Source organism: Pseudophryne corroboree, chromosome 5 (assembly GCF_028390025.1).
Source record: "Pseudophryne corroboree isolate aPseCor3 chromosome 5, aPseCor3.hap2, whole genome shotgun sequence".
NCBI classification, from domain to species: Eukaryota; Metazoa; Chordata; class Amphibia; order Anura; family Myobatrachidae; genus Pseudophryne; species Pseudophryne corroboree.
The window spans coordinates 415,230,234-415,251,359 of NC_086448.1; positions in this window are offsets into that span (position 1 = coordinate 415,230,234).

Genomic DNA, 21,126 nt, shown 5'->3' on the forward strand with positions numbered 1-21,126 from the left:
ACAGAAGAAGGTACATTATTCTCATCTACTTAATTTGTTTCTTCATCAATATGAAAAATCTACAATCAAAGCAGGTTTGTTTTGCCTTTCAAATATTTTTGCTTTTAAATCACATGGTTAAATCAGTTATCTTGGTACTTACCTCAACTCGCAGGATATTCTTTTGCTTTTGGCCCATCACTTTGATATAATGCAAAGTAACTTCTCATAACCCTACAAGTATCTGTTCATTTTGTATAGATTTCATAGATGTTACGGTGCTAGCACATTTTAGACAATAGTATGACCAGAGACACAAACGCTGCTTTCTTGTAGTTAACATCTGGCAATTGCTTGAAAAAGATAGTTTCTTCTTCTGGGTCTATGGTCTCCACAGGGTTAATTCTTAACCTTTGGTATGATGGCTGGTGGAGACCAGGACTGACACCAAACAATAAGCTTGTGAACCTCCCAGGATACATTGGGCTACTCCCCCTTCATACCCCGCCCCCATGCTCAGGCAACTCAGTTTTCTCTATCGTCCTAAGTGGATGCTGGGGTTCCTGAAAGGACCATGGGGAACAGCGGCTCCGCAGGAGACAGGGCACAAAAAAGTAAAGCTTTACTAGGTCAGGTGGTGTGCACTGGCTCCTCCCCCCATGACCCCCCTCCAGACTCCAGTTAGATTTTGTGCCCGAACGAGAAGGGTGCAATCTAGGTGGCTCTCCTAAAGAGCTGCTTAGAGAAAGTTTAGTTTAGGTTTTTTTCTTTACAGTGAGTCCTGCTGGCAACAGGATCACTGCAACGTGGGACTTAGGGGGAAAGTAGTAAACTCACCTGCATGCAGAGTGGATTTGCTGCTTGGCTACTGGACACCATTAGCTCCAGAGGGATCGAACACAGGCCCAGCCGTGGAGTCCGGTCCCGGAGCCGCGCCGCCGACCCCCTTGCAGATGCTGAAGCGTGAAGAGGTCCGGAAACCGGCGGCTGAAGACTCCTCAGTCTTCATAAGGTAGCGCACAGCACTGCAGCTGTGCGCCATTTTCCTCTCAGCACACTTCACTGGGCAGTCACTGAGGGTGCAGAGCGCTGGGGGGGGGCGCTCTGAGAGGCAAATATAAACCTTATACAAGGCTAAAAATACCTCACATATAGCCCATAGGGGCTATATGGAGATATTTAACCCCTGCCTGACTGGAAAAATAGCGGGAGAAGAACCCGCCGAAAAAGGGGCGGGGCCTATCTCCTCAGCACACGGCGCCATTTTCTGTCACAGCTCCGCTGGTCAGAACGGCTCCCAGGTCTCTCCCCTGCACTGCACTACAGAAACAGGGTAAAACAGAGAGGGGGGGCACATTAATGGCTATATATATATATATTAAAGCAGCTATAAGGGAGCACTTAATATAAGGATATCCCTTGTATATATAGCGCTTTGTGGTGTGTGCTGGCAGACTCTCCCTCTGTCTCCCCAAAAGGGCTAGTGGGTCCTGTCTTCATTAGAGCATTCCCTGTGAGTTTGCGGTGTGTGTCGGTACGTGGTGTCGACATGTATGAGGACGATATTGGTGTGGAGGCGGAGCAATTGCCAAATATGCAGATGTCACCCCCCAGGGGGTCGACACCAGAATGGATGCCTTTATTTGTGGAATTACGTGATGGTTTATCTTCCCTTAAACAGTCAGTTGAGGACATGAGGCGGCCGGACAATCAATTAATGCCTGTCCAGGCGCCTCAAACACCGTCAGGGGCTGTAAAACGCCCTTTGCCTCAGTCGGTCGACACAGACCCAGACACGGGCACTGATTCCAGTGACGACGGTAGAAATTCAAACGTATTTTCCAGTAGGGCCACACGTTATATGATTTTGGCAATGAAGGAGACGTTACATTTAGCTGATACTACAGATACCGTAAAACAGGGTATTATGTATGGTGTGAAAAAACTACAAACAGTTTTTCCTGAATCAGAAGAATTAAATGACGTGTGTGATGAAGCGTGGGTTGCTCCTGATAAAAAGTTGATAATTTCAAAAAAGTTATTGGCATTATACCCTTTCCCGCCAGAGGTTAGGGCGCGCTGGGAAACACCCCCTAAGGTGGACAAGGCGCTCACACGCTTATCCAAACAAGTGGCGTTACCCTCTCCTGAGACGGCCGCACTTAAGGATCCATCAGATAGAAAGATGGAAGTTATTCAAAAGAATATATACACACATGCAGGTGTTATACTACGACCAGCTATAGCAACTGCCTGGATGTGCAGTGCTGGAGTAGTTTGGTCAGAATCCCTGATTGAAAATATTGATACCCTAGATAGGGACAATGTTTTACTGTCGTTAGAACAAATAAAGGATGCATTTATCTATATGCGTGATGCACAGAGGGATATTTGCACACTGGCATCTCGGGTGAGTGCTATGTCCATTTCAGCCAGAAGAGCCTTATGGACACGACAGTGGACAGGCGATGCGGATTCAAAACGTCACATGGAGGTTTTGCCGTATAAAGGGGAGGAGTTATTTGGAGTTGGTCTATCAGACTTGGTGGCCACGGCTACTGCCGGGAAATCCACTTTTTTACCTCAAGTCACTCCCCAACAGAGAAAGGCACCGACCTTTCAACCGCAGCCTTTTCGCTCCTACAAAAATAAGAGAGCAAAGGGCTTGTCGTACCTGCCACGAGGCAGAGGAAGAGGGAAGAGACACCAACAGGCAGCTCCTTCCCAGGAACAGAAGCCCTCCCCGGCTCCTGCAAAAACCTCAGCATGACGCTGGGGCCTCTCAAGCGGACTCGGGGACAGTGGGGGGCCGTCTCAAAAATTACAGCGCGCAGTGGGCTCACTCGCAGGTAGACCCCTGGATCCTGCAGATAATATCTCAGGGGTACAGGTTGGAATTAGAGACGGATCCTCCTCATCGTTTCCTGAAGTCTGCCTTACCAACCGTCTCTTCCGAAAGGGAGAGGGTGTTGGAAGCCATTCACAAGCTGTACGCTCAGCAGGTGATAGTCAAAGTACCCCTATTACAACAAGGAAAGGGGTATTATTCCACTCTATTTGTGGTACCGAAGCCGGATGGCTCGGTAAGGCCTATTCTAAATCTGAAGTCCTTGAACCTCTACATAAAAAAGTTCAAGTTCAAGATGGAGTCACTCAGAGCAGTGATAGCGAACCTGGAAGAAGGGGACTTTATGGTATCCTTGGACATCAAGGATGCGTATCTACACGTTCCGATTTACCCCGCACACCAGGGGTACCTCAGGTTCATTGTTCAAAACTGTCACTATCAGTTTCAGACGCTGCCGTTCGGATTGTCCACGGCGCCTCGGGTCTTTACCAAGGTAATGGCCGAGATGATGATTCTTCTTCGAAGAAAAGGCGTATTAGTTATCCCATACTTGGACGATCTCCTAATAAGGGCAAGGTCCAGAGAACAGCTGGAGACAGCTTTAGCACTATCTCAAGAGGTGCTAAGACAACACGGGTGGATTCTGAATATTCCAAAATCCCATTTAATCCCGACAACTCGTCTGCTGTTCCTAGGAATGATTCTGGACACGGTTCAGAAAAAGGTTTTCCTTCCAGAGGAAAAAGCCAAGGAGTTATCCGATCTGGTCAGGAACCTCCTAAAACCAGGAAAAGTGTCAGTACATCAATGCACAAGAGTCCTGGGAAAAATGGTGGCTTCTTACGAAGCAATTCCATTCGGCAGATTCCATGCAAGAATATTCCAAAGGGATCTGTTGGACAAATGGTCAGGGTCGCATCTGCAGATGCACCTGCGAATAACCCTGTCACCAAAGACAAGGGTGTCACTTCTGTGGTGGTTGCAGAAGGCTCACCTATTAGAAGGCCGCAGATTCGGCATTCAGGATTGGATCCTGGTGACCACGGACGCCAGCCTGAGAGGCTGGGGAGCAGTCACACAAGGAAGAAACTTCCAGGGAGTATGGACGAGTCTGGAAAAGTCTCTTCACATAAACATTCTGGAACTAAGAGCAATCTACAATGCTCTAAGCCAGGCGGAACTTCTCCTGCAAGGAAAGCCGGTGTTGATTCAGTCGGACAACATCACGGCGGTCGCCCATGTAAACAGGCAGGGCGGCACAAGAAGCAGGAGTGCAATGGCAGAAGCTGCCAAGATTCTTCGCTGGGCGGAGAATCACGTGATAGCACTGTCAGCAGTGTTCATCCCGGGCGTGGACAACTGGGAAGCAGACTTCCTCAGCAGACACGATCTTCATCCGGGAGAGTGGGGTCTACATCCAGAAGTCTTCAACATGTTAATAGACCGTTGGGAAAGACCAATTGTAGACATGATGGCGTCTCGCCTCAACAAGAAACTGGACAAATATTGCGCCAGGTCAAGAGATCCACAGGCAATAGCTGTGGACGCACTGGTAACTCCTTGGGTGTACCAGTCAGTGTATGTGTTTCCTCCTCTGCCGCTCATACCAAAGGTATTGAAGATCATACGGCAAAGAAGAGTAAGAACAATACTAGTGGTTCCGGATTGGCCGAGAAGGACTTGGTATCCGGAACTTCAAGAGATGCTCACGGACGAACCGTGGCCTCTACCTCTGAGAAGGGACCTGCTACAGCAGGGTCCCTGTCTTTTTCAAGACTTACCGCGGCTGCGTTTGACGGCATGGCGGTTGAACGCCAGATCCTAAAAGGGAAAGGCATTCCAGAAGCAGTCATTCCTACCTTGATTAAGGCACGGAAGGAAGTCACCGTGAAACATTATCACCGCATTTGGCGAAAATATGTAGCGTGGTGCGAGGATCGGAAGGTTCCGACGGAGGAATTCCAACTGGGTCGTTTCCTACATTTCCTGCAATCAGGATTATCTATGGGTCTCAAATTGGGATCCATTAAGGTTCAAATTTCGGCCCTGTCAATATTCTTCCAAAAAGAATTTGCCTCTGTCCCTGAGGTCCAGACTTTTGTCAAGGGAGTACTGCATATACAGCCTCCTGTGGTGCCTCCGGTGGCACCGTGGGATCTAAATGTAGTTTTAGATTTCCTCAAATCCCATTGGTTTGAACCATTGAAAAAGGTGGATTTGAAATATCTCACATTGAAAGTGACTATGTTACTAGCCCTGGCCTCTGCCAGGAGAGTATCTGAATTGGCGGCTTTATCTTATAAAAGTCCTTATCTAATCTTCCATTCGGATAGGGCAGAACTGCGGACTCGTCCGCATTTTCTCCCTAAAGTGGTATCAGCATTTCATCTGAACCAACCTATTGTGGTGCCTGCGGCCACTAGCGACTTGGAGGACTCCAAGTTGTTGGACGTTGTCAGAGCCTTAAAAATATACATTGCAAGGACGGCTGGAGTCAGAAAATCTGACTCGCTGTTTATATTGTATGCACCCAACAAGTTGGGCGCACCTGCTTCTAAGCAGTCGATTGCTCGTTGGATTTGTAACACAATTCAACTTGCACATTCTGTGGCAGGCCTGCCACAGCCTAAAACTGTAAAAGCCCACTCCACAAGGAAGGTGGGCTCATCTTGGGCGGCTGCCCGAGGGGTCTCGGCATTACAACTCTGCCGAGCAGCTACGTGGTCGGGGGAGAACACGTTTGTAAAATTTTACAAATTTGATACCCTGGCAAAGGAGGACCTGGAGTTCTCTCATTCGGTGCTGCAGAGTCATCCGCACTCTCCCGCCCGTTTGGGAGCTTTGGTATAATCCCCATGGTCCTTTCAGGAACCCCAGCATCCACTTAGGACGATAGAGAAAATAAGAATTTACTTACCGATAATTCTATTTCTCGGAGTCCGTAGTGGATGCTGGGCGCCCATCCCAAGTGCGGATTATCTGCAATACTTGTACATAGTTATTGTTAACTAATTCGGGTTATTGTTAAGGAGCCATCTTTAAGAGGCCCTTTCTGTTATCATACTGTTAACTGGGTTTAGATCACAAGTTGTACGGTGTGATTGGTGTGGCTGGTATGAGTCTTACCCGGGATTCAAAATGCCTCCCTTATTGTGTATGCTCGTCCGGGCACAGTACCTAACTGGAGTCTGGAGGGGGGTCATGGGGGGAGGAGCCAGTGCACACCACCTGACCTAGTAAAGCTTTACTTTTTTGTGCCCTGTCTCCTGCGGAGCCGCTGTTCCCCATGGTCCTTTCAGGAACCCCAGCATCCACTACGGACTCCGAGAAATAGAATTATCGGTAAGTAAATTCTTATTTTCTCTGACGTCCTAAGTGGATGCTGGGACTCCGTAAGGACCATGGGGAATAGCGGCTCCGCAGGAGACTGGGCACAACTAAAGAAAGCTTTAGGACTACCTGGTGTGCACTGGCTCCTCCCACTATGACCCTCCTCCAGACCTCAGTTAGAATCTTGTGCCCGGCTGAGCTGGATGCACACTAGGGGCTCTCCTGAGCTCCTAGAAAGAAAGTATATTTTAGTTTTTTTATTTTACAGTGAGATCTGCTTGCAACAGACTCACTGCAGCGAGGGACTAAGGGGAGAAGAAGCGAACCTACCTAACTGGTGGTAGCTTGGGCTTCTTAGGCTACTGGAAACCATTAGCTCCAGAGGGATCGACCACAGGACCCGACCTCGATGTTCGGTCCCGGAGCTGCGCCGCCGGCCCCCTTACAGAGCCAGAAGCAAGAAGTGTTCCGAAAAATCGGCGGCAGAAGACTTCTGTCTTCAACAAGGTAGTGCACAGCACTGCAGCTGTGCGCCATTGCTCCTCATGCACACCTCACACTCCGGTCACTGAAGGGTACAGGGCGCTGGGGGGCAGCGCCCTGAGGGCAATAAAATACACCTTGGCTGGCAAATCATCACAATATATAGTCCCAGGGCTATATATGTGATAAATTACCCCTGCCAGAATCCATGAAAAAAGCGGGAGAAAAGTCAGCCGAAAAAGGGGCGGGGCTATCTCCCTCAGCACACTGGCGCCATTTTTTCTTCACAGTGCAGCTGGAAGACAGCTCCCCAGCCTCTCCCCTGTAGTTTTCAGGCTCAAAGGGTTAAAAAGAGAGGGGGGGCACTAAATTTAGGCGCAATATGTGTATACAAGCAGCTATTGGGGGAAAAATCACTCCGTTATAGTGTTAATCCCTGCATTATATAGCGCTCTGGTGTGTGCTGGCATACTCTCTCTCTGTCTCCCCAAAGGACTTTGTGGGGTCCTGTCCTCAGTCAGAGCATTCCCTGTGTGTGTGCGGTGTGTCGGTACGGCTGTGTCGACATGTTGGATGAGGAAGGTTACGTGGAGGCGGAGCAGAGGTCGATAAATGGGATGTCGCCCCCTGTGGGGCCGACACCAGTGTGGATGGATAGGTGGAAGGTATTAACCGACAATGTCAACTCCTTACATAAAAGGCTGGATGACGTAACCGCTGTGGGACAGCCGGCTTCTCAGCCCGCGCCTGCCCAGGCGTCTCAAAGGCCATCAGGGGCTCAAAAAACGCCCGAGGTTGAGACATATACACAATCCACTAGGAACATCCGTTGCATGATCTCGGCAATAAAAAATGTGTTACACATTCTGACATGAACCCAAGTACAGGTTGAGTATCCCTTATCCAAAATGCTTGGGACCAGAGGTATTTTGGATATCGGATTTTCTCTATCGTCCTAGTGGATGCTGGGGTTCCTGAAAGGACCATGGGGAATAGCGGCTCCGCAGGAGACAGGGCACAAAAAGTAAAGCTTTTCCAGATCAGGTGGTGTGCACTGGCTCCTCCCCCTATGACCCTCCTCCAGACTCCAGTTAGATTTTTGTGCCCGGCCGAGAAGGGTGCAATCTAGGTGGCTCTCCTAAAGAGCTGCTTAGAAAAAGTTTAGCTTAGGTTTTTTATTTTACAGTGAGTCCTGCTGGCAACAGGATCACTGCAACGAGGGACTGAGGGGAGAAGAAGTGAACTCACCTGCGTGCAGGATGGATTGGCTTCTTGGCTACTGGACATCAGCTCCAGAGGGACGATCACAGGTACAGCCTGGATGGTCACCGGAGCCGCGCCGCCGGCCCCCTTGCAGATGCTGAAGTCAGAAGAGGTCCAAAATCGGCGGCTGAAGACTCCTGCAGTCTTCTAAAGGTAGCGCACAGCACTGCAGCTGTGCGCCATTTTCCTCTCAGCACACTTCACACGCAGTCACTGAGGGTGCAGGGCGCTGGGGGGGGGCGCCCTGGGAGGCAAATGTAACCTATATAAAGGCTAAAAATACCTCACATATAGCCCCCAGAGGCTATATGGAGATATTTAACCCCTGCCTGGATTCACTAAATAGCGGGAGACGAGCCCGCCAAAAAAGGGGCGGGGCCTATCTCCTCAGCACACGGCGCCATTTCCTCTCACAGCTCCGCTGGTCAGGACGGCTCCCAGGTCTCTCCCCTGCACTGCACTACAGAAACAGGGTAAAACAGAGAGGGGGGGCAAATTTATGGCGATATTTTTATATATATAAAGCAGCTATAAGGGAGCACTTATTATAAGGCTATCCCTGTTATATATAGCGCTTTTGGTGTGTGCTGGCAAACTCTCCCTCTGTCTCCCCAAAGGGCTAGTGGGTCCTGTCTTCGTTAGGAGCATTCCCTGTGTGTCTGCTGTGTGTCGGTACGTGTGTGTCGACATGTATGAGGACGATATTGGTGTGGAGGCGGAGCAATTGCCAAATATGAGGATGTCACCCCCTAGGGAGTCGACACCAGAATGGATGCCTTTATTTCTCTATCGTCCTAAGTGGATGCTGGGGTTCCTGAAAGGACCATGGGGAATAGCGGCTCCGCAGGAGACAGGGCACAAAAAAGTAAAGCTTTACTAGGTCAGGTGGTGTGCACTGGCTCCTCCCCCCATGACCCTCCTCCAGACTCCAGTTAGATTTTGTGCCCGAACGAGAAGGGTGCAATCTAGGTGGCTCTCCTAAAGAGCTGCTTAGAGAAAGTTTAGTTTAGGTTTTTTTCTTTACAGTGAGTCCTGCTGGCAACAGGATCACTGCAACGTGGGACTTAGGGGGAAAGTAGTAAACTCACCTGCATGCAGAGTGGATTTGCTGCTTGGCTACTGGACACCATTAGCTCCAGAGGGATCGAACACAGGCCCAGCCGTGGAGTCCGGTCCCGGAGCCGCGCCGCCGACCCCCTTGCAGATGCTGAAGCGTGAAGAGGTCCGGAAACCGGCGGCTGAAGACTCCTCAGTCTTCATAAGGTAGCGCACAGCACTGCAGCTGTGCGCCATTTTCCTCTCAGCACACTTCACTGGGCAGTCACTGAGGGTGCAGAGCGCTGGGGGGGGGCGCTCTGAGAGGCAAATATAAACCTTATACAAGGCTAAAAATACCTCACATATAGCCCATAGGGGCTATATGGAGATATTTAACCCCTGCCTGACTGGAAAAATAGCGGGAGAAGAACCCGCCGAAAAAGGGGCGGGGCCTATCTCCTCAGCACACGGCGCCATTTTCTGTCACAGCTCCGCTGGTCAGAACGGCTTCCAGGTCTCTCCCCTGCACTGCACTACAGAAACAGGGTAAAACAGAGAGGGGGGGCACATTAATGGCTATATATATATATATTAAAGCAGCTATAAGGGAGCACTTAATATAAGGATATCCCTTGTATATATAGCGCTTTGTGGTGTGTGCTGGCAGACTCTCCCTCTGTCTCCCCAAAAGGGCTAGTGGGTCCTGTCTTCATTAGAGCATTCCCTGTGAGTTTGCGGTGTGTGTCGGTACGTGGTGTCGACATGTATGAGGACGATATTGGTGTGGAGGCGGAGCAATTGCCAAATATGCAGATGTCACCCCCCAGGGGGTCGACACCAGAATGGATGCCTTTATTTGTGGAATTACGTGATGGTTTATCTTCCCTTAAACAGTCAGTTGAGGACATGAGGCGGCCGGACAATCAATTAATGCCTGTCCAGGCGCCTCAAACACCGTCAGGGGCTGTAAAACGCCCTTTGCCTCAGTCGGTCGACACAGACCCAGACACGGGCACTGATTCCAGTGACGACGGTAGAAATTCAAACGTATTTTCCAGTAGGGCCACACGTTATATGATTTTGGCAATGAAGGAGACGTTACATTTAGCTGATACTACAGATACCGTAAAACAGGGTATTATGTATGGTGTGAAAAAACTACAAACAGTTTTTCCTGAATCAGAAGAATTAAATGACGTGTGTGATGAAGCGTGGGTTGCTCCTGATAAAAAGTTGATAATTTCAAAAAAGTTATTGGCATTATACCCTTTCCCGCCAGAGGTTAGGGCGCGCTGGGAAACACCCCCTAAGGTGGACAAGGCGCTCACACGCTTATCCAAACAAGTGGCGTTACCCTCTCCTGAGACGGCCGCACTTAAGGATCCATCAGATAGAAAGATGGAAGTTATTCAAAAGAATATATACACACATGCAGGTGTTATACTACGACCAGCTATAGCAACTGCCTGGATGTGCAGTGCTGGAGTAGTTTGGTCAGAATCCCTGATTGAAAATATTGATACCCTAGATAGGGACAATGTTTTACTGTCGTTAGAACAAATAAAGGATGCATTTATCTATATGCGTGATGCACAGAGGGATATTTGCACACTGGCATCTCGGGTGAGTGCTATGTCCATTTCAGCCAGAAGAGCCTTATGGACACGACAGTGGACAGGCGATGCGGATTCAAAACGTCACATGGAGGTTTTGCCGTATAAAGGGGAGGAGTTATTTGGAGTTGGTCTATCAGACTTGGTGGCCACGGCTACTGCCGGGAAATCCACTTTTTTACCTCAAGTCACTCCCCAACAGAGAAAGGCACCGACCTTTCAACCGCAGCCTTTTCGCTCCTACAAAAATAAGAGAGCAAAGGGCTTGTCGTACCTGCCACGAGGCAGAGGAAGAGGGAAGAGACACCAACAGGCAGCTCCTTCCCAGGAACAGAAGCCCTCCCCGGCTCCTGCAAAAACCTCAGCATGACGCTGGGGCCTCTCAAGCGGACTCGGGGACAGTGGGGGGCCGTCTCAAAAATTACAGCGCGCAGTGGGCTCACTCGCAGGTAGACCCCTGGATCCTGCAGATAATATCTCAGGGGTACAGGTTGGAATTAGAGACGGATCCTCCTCATCGTTTCCTGAAGTCTGCCTTACCAACCGTCTCTTCCGAAAGGGAGAGGGTGTTGGAAGCCATTCACAAGCTGTACGCTCAGCAGGTGATAGTCAAAGTACCCCTATTACAACAAGGAAAGGGGTATTATTCCACTCTATTTGTGGTACCGAAGCCGGATGGCTCGGTAAGGCCTATTCTAAATCTGAAGTCCTTGAACCTCTACATAAAAAAGTTCAAGTTCAAGATGGAGTCACTCAGAGCAGTGATAGCGAACCTGGAAGAAGGGGACTTTATGGTATCCTTGGACATCAAGGATGCGTATCTACACGTTCCGATTTACCCCGCACACCAGGGGTACCTCAGGTTCATTGTTCAAAACTGTCACTATCAGTTTCAGACGCTGCCGTTCGGATTGTCCACGGCGCCTCGGGTCTTTACCAAGGTAATGGCCGAGATGATGATTCTTCTTCGAAGAAAAGGCGTATTAGTTATCCCATACTTGGACGATCTCCTAATAAGGGCAAGGTCCAGAGAACAGCTGGAGACAGCTTTAGCACTATCTCAAGAGGTGCTAAGACAACACGGGTGGATTCTGAATATTCCAAAATCCCATTTAATCCCGACAACTCGTCTGCTGTTCCTAGGAATGATTCTGGACACGGTTCAGAAAAAGGTTTTCCTTCCAGAGGAAAAAGCCAAGGAGTTATCCGATCTGGTCAGGAACCTCCTAAAACCAGGAAAAGTGTCAGTACATCAATGCACAAGAGTCCTGGGAAAAATGGTGGCTTCTTACGAAGCAATTCCATTCGGCAGATTCCATGCAAGAATATTCCAAAGGGATCTGTTGGACAAATGGTCAGGGTCGCATCTGCAGATGCACCTGCGAATAACCCTGTCACCAAAGACAAGGGTGTCACTTCTGTGGTGGTTGCAGAAGGCTCACCTATTAGAAGGCCGCAGATTCGGCATTCAGGATTGGATCCTGGTGACCACGGACGCCAGCCTGAGAGGCTGGGGAGCAGTCACACAAGGAAGAAACTTCCAGGGAGTATGGACGAGTCTGGAAAAGTCTCTTCACATAAACATTCTGGAACTAAGAGCAATCTACAATGCTCTAAGCCAGGCGGAACTTCTCCTGCAAGGAAAGCCGGTGTTGATTCAGTCGGACAACATCACGGCGGTCGCCCATGTAAACAGGCAGGGCGGCACAAGAAGCAGGAGTGCAATGGCAGAAGCTGCCAAGATTCTTCGCTGGGCGGAGAATCACGTGATAGCACTGTCAGCAGTGTTCATCCCGGGCGTGGACAACTGGGAAGCAGACTTCCTCAGCAGACACGATCTTCATCCGGGAGAGTGGGGTCTACATCCAGAAGTCTTCAACATGTTAATAGACCGTTGGGAAAGACCAATTGTAGACATGATGGCGTCTCGCCTCAACAAGAAACTGGACAAATATTGCGCCAGGTCAAGAGATCCACAGGCAATAGCTGTGGACGCACTGGTAACTCCTTGGGTGTACCAGTCAGTGTATGTGTTTCCTCCTCTGCCGCTCATACCAAAGGTATTGAAGATCATACGGCAAAGAAGAGTAAGAACAATACTAGTGGTTCCGGATTGGCCGAGAAGGACTTGGTATCCGGAACTTCAAGAGATGCTCACGGACGAACCGTGGCCTCTACCTCTGAGAAGGGACCTGCTACAGCAGGGTCCCTGTCTTTTTCAAGACTTACCGCGGCTGCGTTTGACGGCATGGCGGTTGAACGCCAGATCCTAAAAGGGAAAGGCATTCCAGAAGAAGTCATTCCTACCTTGATTAAGGCACGGAAGGAAGTCACCGTGAAACATTATCACCGCATTTGGCGAAAATATGTAGCGTGGTGCGAGGATCGGAAGGTTCCGACGGAGGAATTCCAACTGGGTCGTTTCCTACATTTCCTGCAATCAGGATTATCTATGGGTCTCAAATTGGGATCCATTAAGGTTCAAATTTCGGCCCTGTCAATATTCTTCCAAAAAGAATTGGCCTCTGTCCCTGAGGTCCAGACTTTTGTCAAGGGAGTACTGCATATACAGCCTCCTGTGGTGCCTCCGGTGGCACCGTGGGATCTAAATGTAGTTTTAGATTTCCTCAAATCCCATTGGTTTGAACCATTGAAAAAGGTGGATTTGAAATATCTCACATTGAAAGTGACTATGTTACTAGCCCTGGCCTCTGCCAGGAGAGTATCTGAATTGGCGGCTTTATCTTATAAAAGTCCTTATCTAATCTTCCATTCGGATAGGGCAGAACTGCGGACTCGTCCGCATTTTCTCCCTAAAGTGGTATCAGCATTTCATCTGAACCAACCTATTGTGGTGCCTGCGGCCACTAGCGACTTGGAGGACTCCAAGTTGTTGGACGTTGTCAGAGCCTTAAAAATATACATTGCAAGGACGGCTGGAGTCAGAAAATCTGACTCGCTGTTTATATTGTATGCACCCAACAAGTTGGGCGCACCTGCTTCTAAGCAGTCGATTGCTCGTTGGATTTGTAACACAATTCAACTTGCACATTCTGTGGCAGGCCTGCCACAGCCTAAAACTGTAAAAGCCCACTCCACAAGGAAGGTGGGCTCATCTTGGGCGGCTGCCCGAGGGGTCTCGGCATTACAACTCTGCCGAGCAGCTACGTGGTCGGGGGAGAACACGTTTGTAAAATTTTACAAATTTGATACCCTGGCAAAGGAGGACCTGGAGTTCTCTCATTCGGTGCTGCAGAGTCATCCGCACTCTCCCGCCCGTTTGGGAGCTTTGGTATAATCCCCATGGTCCTTTCAGGAACCCCAGCATCCACTTAGGACGATAGAGAAAATAAGAATTTACTTACCGATAATTCTATTTCTCGGAGTCCGTAGTGGATGCTGGGCGCCCATCCCAAGTGCGGATTATCTGCAATACTTGTACATAGTTATTGTTAACTAATTCGGGTTATTGTTAAGGAGCCATCTTTAAGAGGCCCTTTCTGTTGTCATACTGTTAACTGGGTTTAGATCACAAGTTGTACGGTGTGATTGGTGTGGCTGGTATGAGTCTTACCCGGGATTCAAAATGCCTCCCTTATTGTGTATGCTCGTCCGGGCACAGTACCTAACTGGAGTCTGGAGGAGGGTCATGGGGGGAGGAGCCAGTGCACACCACCTGACCTAGTAAAGCTTTACTTTTTTGTGCCCTGTCTCCTGCGGAGCCGCTATTCCCCATGGTCCTTTCAGGAACCCCAGCATCCACTACGGACTCCGAGAAATAGAATTATCGGTAAGTAAATTCTTATTTTATGGAACTACGGGATAGTGTCAACACGCTAAAGCAGTCGTTTGACGACATGAGACGGCCGGACAATCAATTAGTGCCTGTCCAGGCGACTCAAACACCGTCAGGGGCTGTAAAACGCCCTTTGCCTCAGTCGGTCGACACAGACCCAGACACAGGCACTGACTCCAGTGGTGACGGTGACGAATCAACCGTATTTTCCAGTAGGGCCACACGTTATATGATTTTGGCAATGAAGGAGGCGTTACATTTAGCTGATACTACAGGTACCACTAAACAGGGTATTATGTGGGGTGTGAAAAAACTACCTATAGTTTTTCCTGACTCAGAAGAATTAAATGACGTGTGTAATGAAGCGTGGGTTGCTCCTGATAAAAAGCTGAAAATTTCAAAGAAATTATTGGCATTATACCCTTTCCCGCCAGAGGTTAGGGAGCGCTGGGAAACATCTCCTAGGGTGGACAAGGCGCTAACACGCTTATCTAAACAAGTGGCGTTACCCTCTCCTGAGACGGCCGCACTTAAAGATCCATCAGATAGGAGGATGGAAAATATCCAAAAAAGTATATACACACATGCAGGTGTTATACTACGACCAGCTATAGCGACTGCCTGGATGTGCAGTGCTGGGGTAGTTTGGTCAGAGTCCCTGATTGAAAATATTGATACCCTGGACAGGGACAATATTTTACTGTCGTTAGAACAAATAAAGGATGCATTTCTTTATATGCGTGATGCACAGAGGGATATCTGCACACTGGCATCACGGGTAAGTGCTATGTCCATTTCGGCCAGAAGAGCTTTATGGACGCGACAGTGGACAGGCGATGCGGATTCAAAACGGCATATGGAAGTTTTGCCGTATAAAGGGGAGGAGTTATTTGGAGTCGTTCTATCAGATTTGGTGGCCACGGCTACAGCCGGGAAATCCACCTTTCTACCTCAAGTCACTCCCCAACAGAAAAAGGCACCGACTTTTCAACCGCAGCCCTTTCGTTCCTTTAAAAATAAGAGAGCAAAGGGCTATTCATATCTGCCACGAGGCAGAGGTCGAGGGAAGAGACAGCAACAGGCAGCTCCTTCCCAGGAACAGAAGCCCTCCCCGGCTTCTACAAAAGCCTCAGCATGACGCTGGGGCTTCTCAAGCGGACTCGGGGACGGTGGGCGGTCGTCTCAAAAATTACAGCGCGCAGTGGGCTCACTCGCAAGTAGATCCCTGGATCCTGCAGATAATATCTCAGGGGTACAGGTTGGAATTAGAGACAGATCCACCTCGCCGTTTCCTGAAGTCTGCTTTACCAACGTCCCCCTCCGAAAGGGAGACGGTTTTGGAAGCCATTCACAAGCTGTACTCTCAGCAGGTGATAGTCAAGGTACCTCTTCTACAACAAGGGAAGGGGTATTATTCCACTCTTTTTGTGGTACCGAAGCCGGATGGCTCGGTAAGGCCTATTCTAAATCTGAAGTCCTTGAACCTGTACATAAAGAAGTTCAAGTTCAATATGGAGTCACTCAGAGCAGTGATAGCGAACCTGGAAGAGGGGGATTTTATGGTATCCTTGGACATCAAGGATGCGTATCTCCACGTTCCAATTTACCCCTCACACCAGGGGTACCTCAGGTTCGTTGTACAAAACTGTCACTATCAGTTTCAGACGCTGCCGTTCGGATTGTCCACGGCACCTCGGGTCTTTACAAAGGTAATGGCCGAGATGATGATTCTTCTTCGAAGAAAAGGCATATTAATTATCCCATACTTGGACGATCTCCTAATAAGAGCAAGGTCCAGAGAACAGCTAGAGATGGGATTAGCACTGTCTCAAGAAGTGCTAAAACAGCACGGGTGGATTCTGAATATTCCAAAATCCCAGTTAATGCCGACAACTCGTCTGCTGTTCCTAGGGATGATTCTGGACACGGTTCAGAAAAAGGTTTTTCTCCCGGAGGAAAAAGCCAAGGAGTTATCCGAGCTTGTCAGGAACCTCCTAAAACCAGGAAAGGTGTCTGTACATCAATGCACAAGAGTCCTGGGAAAAATGGTGGCTTCTTACGAAGCAATTCCATTCGGCAGATTCCACGCAAGAATTTTCCAAAGGGATCTGTTGGACAAATGGTCAGGGTCGCATCTTCAGATGCACCTGCGGATAACCCTGTCTCCAAGGACAAGGGTGTCTCTTCTGTGGTGGTTGCAGAGTGCTCATCTATTGGAGGGCCGCAGATTCGGCATACAGGATTGGATCCTGGTGACCACGGACGCCAGCCTGAGAGGCTGGGGAGCAGTCACACAAGGAAGAAACTTCCAGGGAGTATGGACGAGCCTGGAAACGTCTCTTCACATAAACATTCTGGAACTAAGAGCAATCTACAATGCTCTAAGCCAGGCAGAACCTCTGCTTCAGGGAAAACCGGTGTTGATCCAGTCGGACAACATCACGGCAGTCGCCCATGTGAGCAGACAGGGCGGCACAAGAAGCAGGAGTGCAATGGCAGAAGCTGCAAGGATTCTTCGCTGGGCAGAGAATCATGTGATAGCACTGTCAGCAGTGTTCATCCCGGGAGTGGACAACTGGGAAGCAGACTTCCTCAGCAGACACGATCTTCACCCGGGAGAGTGGGGACTTCATCCAGAAGTCTTCCACATGCTGGTAACCCGTTGGGAAAGACCAATGGTGGACATGATGGCGTCTCGCCTCAACAAAAAACTGGACAGGTGTTGCGCCAGGTCAGGAGATCCGCAGGCAATAGCTGTGGACGCGCTGGTAACGCCTTGGGTGTACCAGTCGGTGTATGTGTTTCCTCCTCTGCCTCTCATACCAAAAGTATTGAGAATTATACGGCAAAGAGGCGTAAGAACGATACTAGTGGTTCCGGATTGGCCAAGAAGGACTTGGTACCCGGAACTTCAAGAGATGATCACGGAAGATCCGTGGCCTCTACCTCTAAGGAGGGACTTGCTTCAGCAGGGTCCCTGTCTGTTTCAAGACTTACCGCGGCTGCGTTTGACGGCATGGCGGTTGAACGCCGGATCCTAAAGGAAAAAGGCATGCCGGAAGAAGTCATTCCTACTTTGATTAAAGCAAGGAAGGAAGTAACCGTGCAACATTATCACCGAATTTGGCGAAAATATGTTGCGTGGTGCGAAGATCGGAGTGCTCCGACGGAGGAATTTCAACTGGGTCGATTCCTACATTTCCTGCAATCAGGATTGTCTATGGGTCTCAAATTGGGATCTATTAAGGTTCAAATTTCGGCCCTGTCGATTTTCTTTCAAAAAGAATTGGCTTCAGTCCCTGAAGTCCAGACCTTTGTTAAGGGAGTGCTGCATATACAGCCTCCTGTGGTGCCTCCAGTGGCACCGTGGGATCTCAATGTGGTTTTGGACTTTCTAAAATCTCATTGGTTTGAACCACTAAAAAAGGTGGATTTGAAATATCTCACATGGAAAGTGACCATGCTTCTAGCCCTGACTTCGGCCAGGAGAGTGTCAGAACTGGCAGCTTTATCTTACAAAAGCCCATATCTGATTTTCCATTCGGACAGGGCAGAACTGCGGACTCGTCCGCATTTTCTCCCTAAGGTGGTGTCAGCATTTCATCTGAACCAGCCTATTGTAGTGCCTGCGGCTACAAGTGACTTGGAGGACTCCAAGTTACTGGACGTTGTCAGAGCATTAAAAATATATATTGCAAGGACAGCTGGAGTCAGAAAATCTGACTCGTTGTTTATATTGTATGCACCCAACAAGATGGGTGCTCCTGCGTCTAAGCAGACGATTGCTCGTTGGATCTGTAGCACAATCCAACTTGCACATTCTGTGGCAGGCCTGCCACAGCCTAAATCTGTAAAGGCCCACTCCACAAGGAAGGTGGGCTCATCGTGGGCGGCTGCCCGAGGGGTCTCGGCATTACAACTTTGCCGAGCAGCTACGTGGTCAGGGGAGAACACGTTTGTAAAATTTTACAAATTTGATACTCTGGCTAAGGAGGACCTGGAGTTCTCTCATTCGGTGCTGCAGAGTCATCCGCACTCTCCCGCCCGTTTGGGAGCTTTGGTATAATCCCCATGGTCCTTTCAGGAACCCCAGCATCCACTAGGACGATAGAGAAAATAAGATTTTACTTACCGATAAATCTATTTCTCGGAGTCCGTAGTGGATGCTGGGCGCCCATCCCAAGTGCGGATTATCTGCAATAATTGTACATAGTTATTGTTAACAAATTCGGGTTATTGTTGAAGGAAGCCATCTTTCAGAGGCTCCGCTGTTATCATACTGTTAACTGGGTTTAGATCACAAGTTGTACGGTGTGATTGGTGTGGCTGGTATGAGTCTTACCCGGGATTCAAAATCCTCCCTTATTGTGTACGCTCGTCCGGGCACAGTACCTAACTGGAGTCTGGAGGAGGGTCATAGGGGGAGGAGCCAGTGCACACCACCTGATCTGGAAAAGCTTTACTTTTTGTGCCCTGTCTCCTGCGGAGCCGCTATTCCCCATGGTCCTTTCAGGAACCGCAGCATCCACTACGGACTCCGAGAAATAGATTTATCGGTAAGTAAAATCTTATTTTTCCGTATTTTGGAATAATTGCATACCATAATGAGATATCATGGTGATGGGACCTAAATCTAAGCACAGAATGCATTTATGTTACATATACTCCTTATACACACAGCCTGAAGGTAATTATAGCCAATATTTTTTATAACTTTGTGCATTAAACAAAGTGTGTCTACATTCACACAATTCATTTATGTTTCATATACACCTAATACACACAGCCTAAAGGTCATTTAATACAATATTTTTAATAACTTTGTGTATTAAACAAAGTTTGTGCACATTGAGCCATCAAAAAACAAAGGTTTCACTATCTCACTCTCACTTAAAAAAGTCCGTATTTCGGAATATTCCGTATTTCGGAATATTTGGATAAGGGATACTCAACCTGTACCACATAAAAGGGTTTTTATGTTTGGGGAGAAAAAGCAGCCAGTGTTTTGTTCCCCCATCAGATGAGTGAATGAAGTGTGTAAAGAGCGTGGGTTCCCCCGATAAGAAAATGGTAATTTCTAAAAGGAGCCTGCTGATAAAAAGCAGGAGACTATCCTGAAGTCTGTATATACACACTCAGGTATTATACTGAGACCTGCATTTGCCTCAGCATAAATAGTGCTGCTGCAGCGTGGTCTGATACCCTGTCAGATAATATTAATACCCTAGACAGGAAAATATTTTGCTAACATAGAGCATTTTAAAGACGTCGTCTTATATATGAAGGATGCACAGAGGGATATTTGCCGGCTGGCAACCAGAATTAATGCAATGTCCATTCTGCCAGGAGGGTATTAGAGACCCGGCAGTGGACAGGTGATGCTGCCTTTAAAAGGAACATGGAGATTCTGCCTTATAAGGGTGAGGAATTGTTTGGGGATGGTCTCTGGGACCTCGTATCCACAGCAACAGCTGGGAAGAAAAATTTTTACCTCAGGTTTCCTCACAGCCTAAGAAAGCACAGTATTTTCAGGTACAGTCCTTTCGGCTTCAGAAAAGCAAGCGGGTCAAAGGCGCTTCCTTTCTGCACAGAGACAAGGGAAGAAGGAAAAAGCTGCACCAGACAGCCAGTTCCCAGGATCAAAAATCTTCCCCCGCTTCCTCTGAGTCCACCGCATGACTCCTGGAGACAGGTGCGGTGGGGGCGCGTCTCGGGAACCTCAGGGACCAGTGGGCTTGCCCACAGGTGGATCCCTAGGTTCTGCAAGTAGTATCACAGGGATACAGGCTGGAGTTCGAGGCGACTCCCGCTCGCCGTTACCTCACATCAGCCTTGCCTGCTGCCCTCGGAGAAAGGGAGGTAGTACTGGCGGCAATTAACAAGCTGTACTTCCAGCAGGTGAAATCAAGGTACCCCTCCTTCAACAAGGCCGGGGTTACTATTCCAAAAATTTTGTGGTACCGAAACCAGACGGTTCGGTGAGACCCATTCTAAAATTCAAATCCTTGAACACTTATATACGAAGGTTCAAGTTCAAAATGGAATCGCTCAGGGCGATTATTGCAAGCCTGGAGAATATCATGGTATCACTGGACATCAAGGATGCTTACCTGCATGTCCCTATTTTCCCTCTTCACCAGGAGTACCTCAAAATTGTGGTACAGGATTGTCATTACCAATTCCAGACGTTGCCGTTGGTCTGTCCCCGGCACCGAGGGTATTTACCAAGGTAATGGCCGAAATAATTATCCCGTACTTGGACGATCTCCTTATAAAGGCGAGGTCCAGGGAGCAGTTGTTCGTCGGAGTAGCACTATCTCGGGAAGTGCTACAACAGCACGGCTGGATTCTGAATATTCCAAAGTCGCAGCTGGTTCCTACGACGCGTCTACTGTTCTTGGGTATGGTTCTGGACACAGAACAGGATAAAAAGGGTTTCTCCCGGAGGAGAAGTCCAAGGAGTTGTCGTCTCTAGACAGAGACCTCCTAATACAAATACAGGTGTCGGTGCATCATGCACGCGAGCCCTGGGAAAGATGGTAGCTTCTTACGAAGAAATTCCATTCGTCAGGTCCCATGCAAGGACCTTCCAGTGGGTTCTGTTGGACAAGTGGTCCGGGTCGCATCTTCAGATGCATCGGCGGATAACCCTGTCTCCAAGGGCCAGGGTGTCGCTGTTGTGGTGGCTGCAGAGTGCTCATCTTCTAGGGGGCCGCAGATTCGACATACAGGACTGGGTCCTGGTGACCACGGATGCCAGCCTTCGAGGCTGGGGG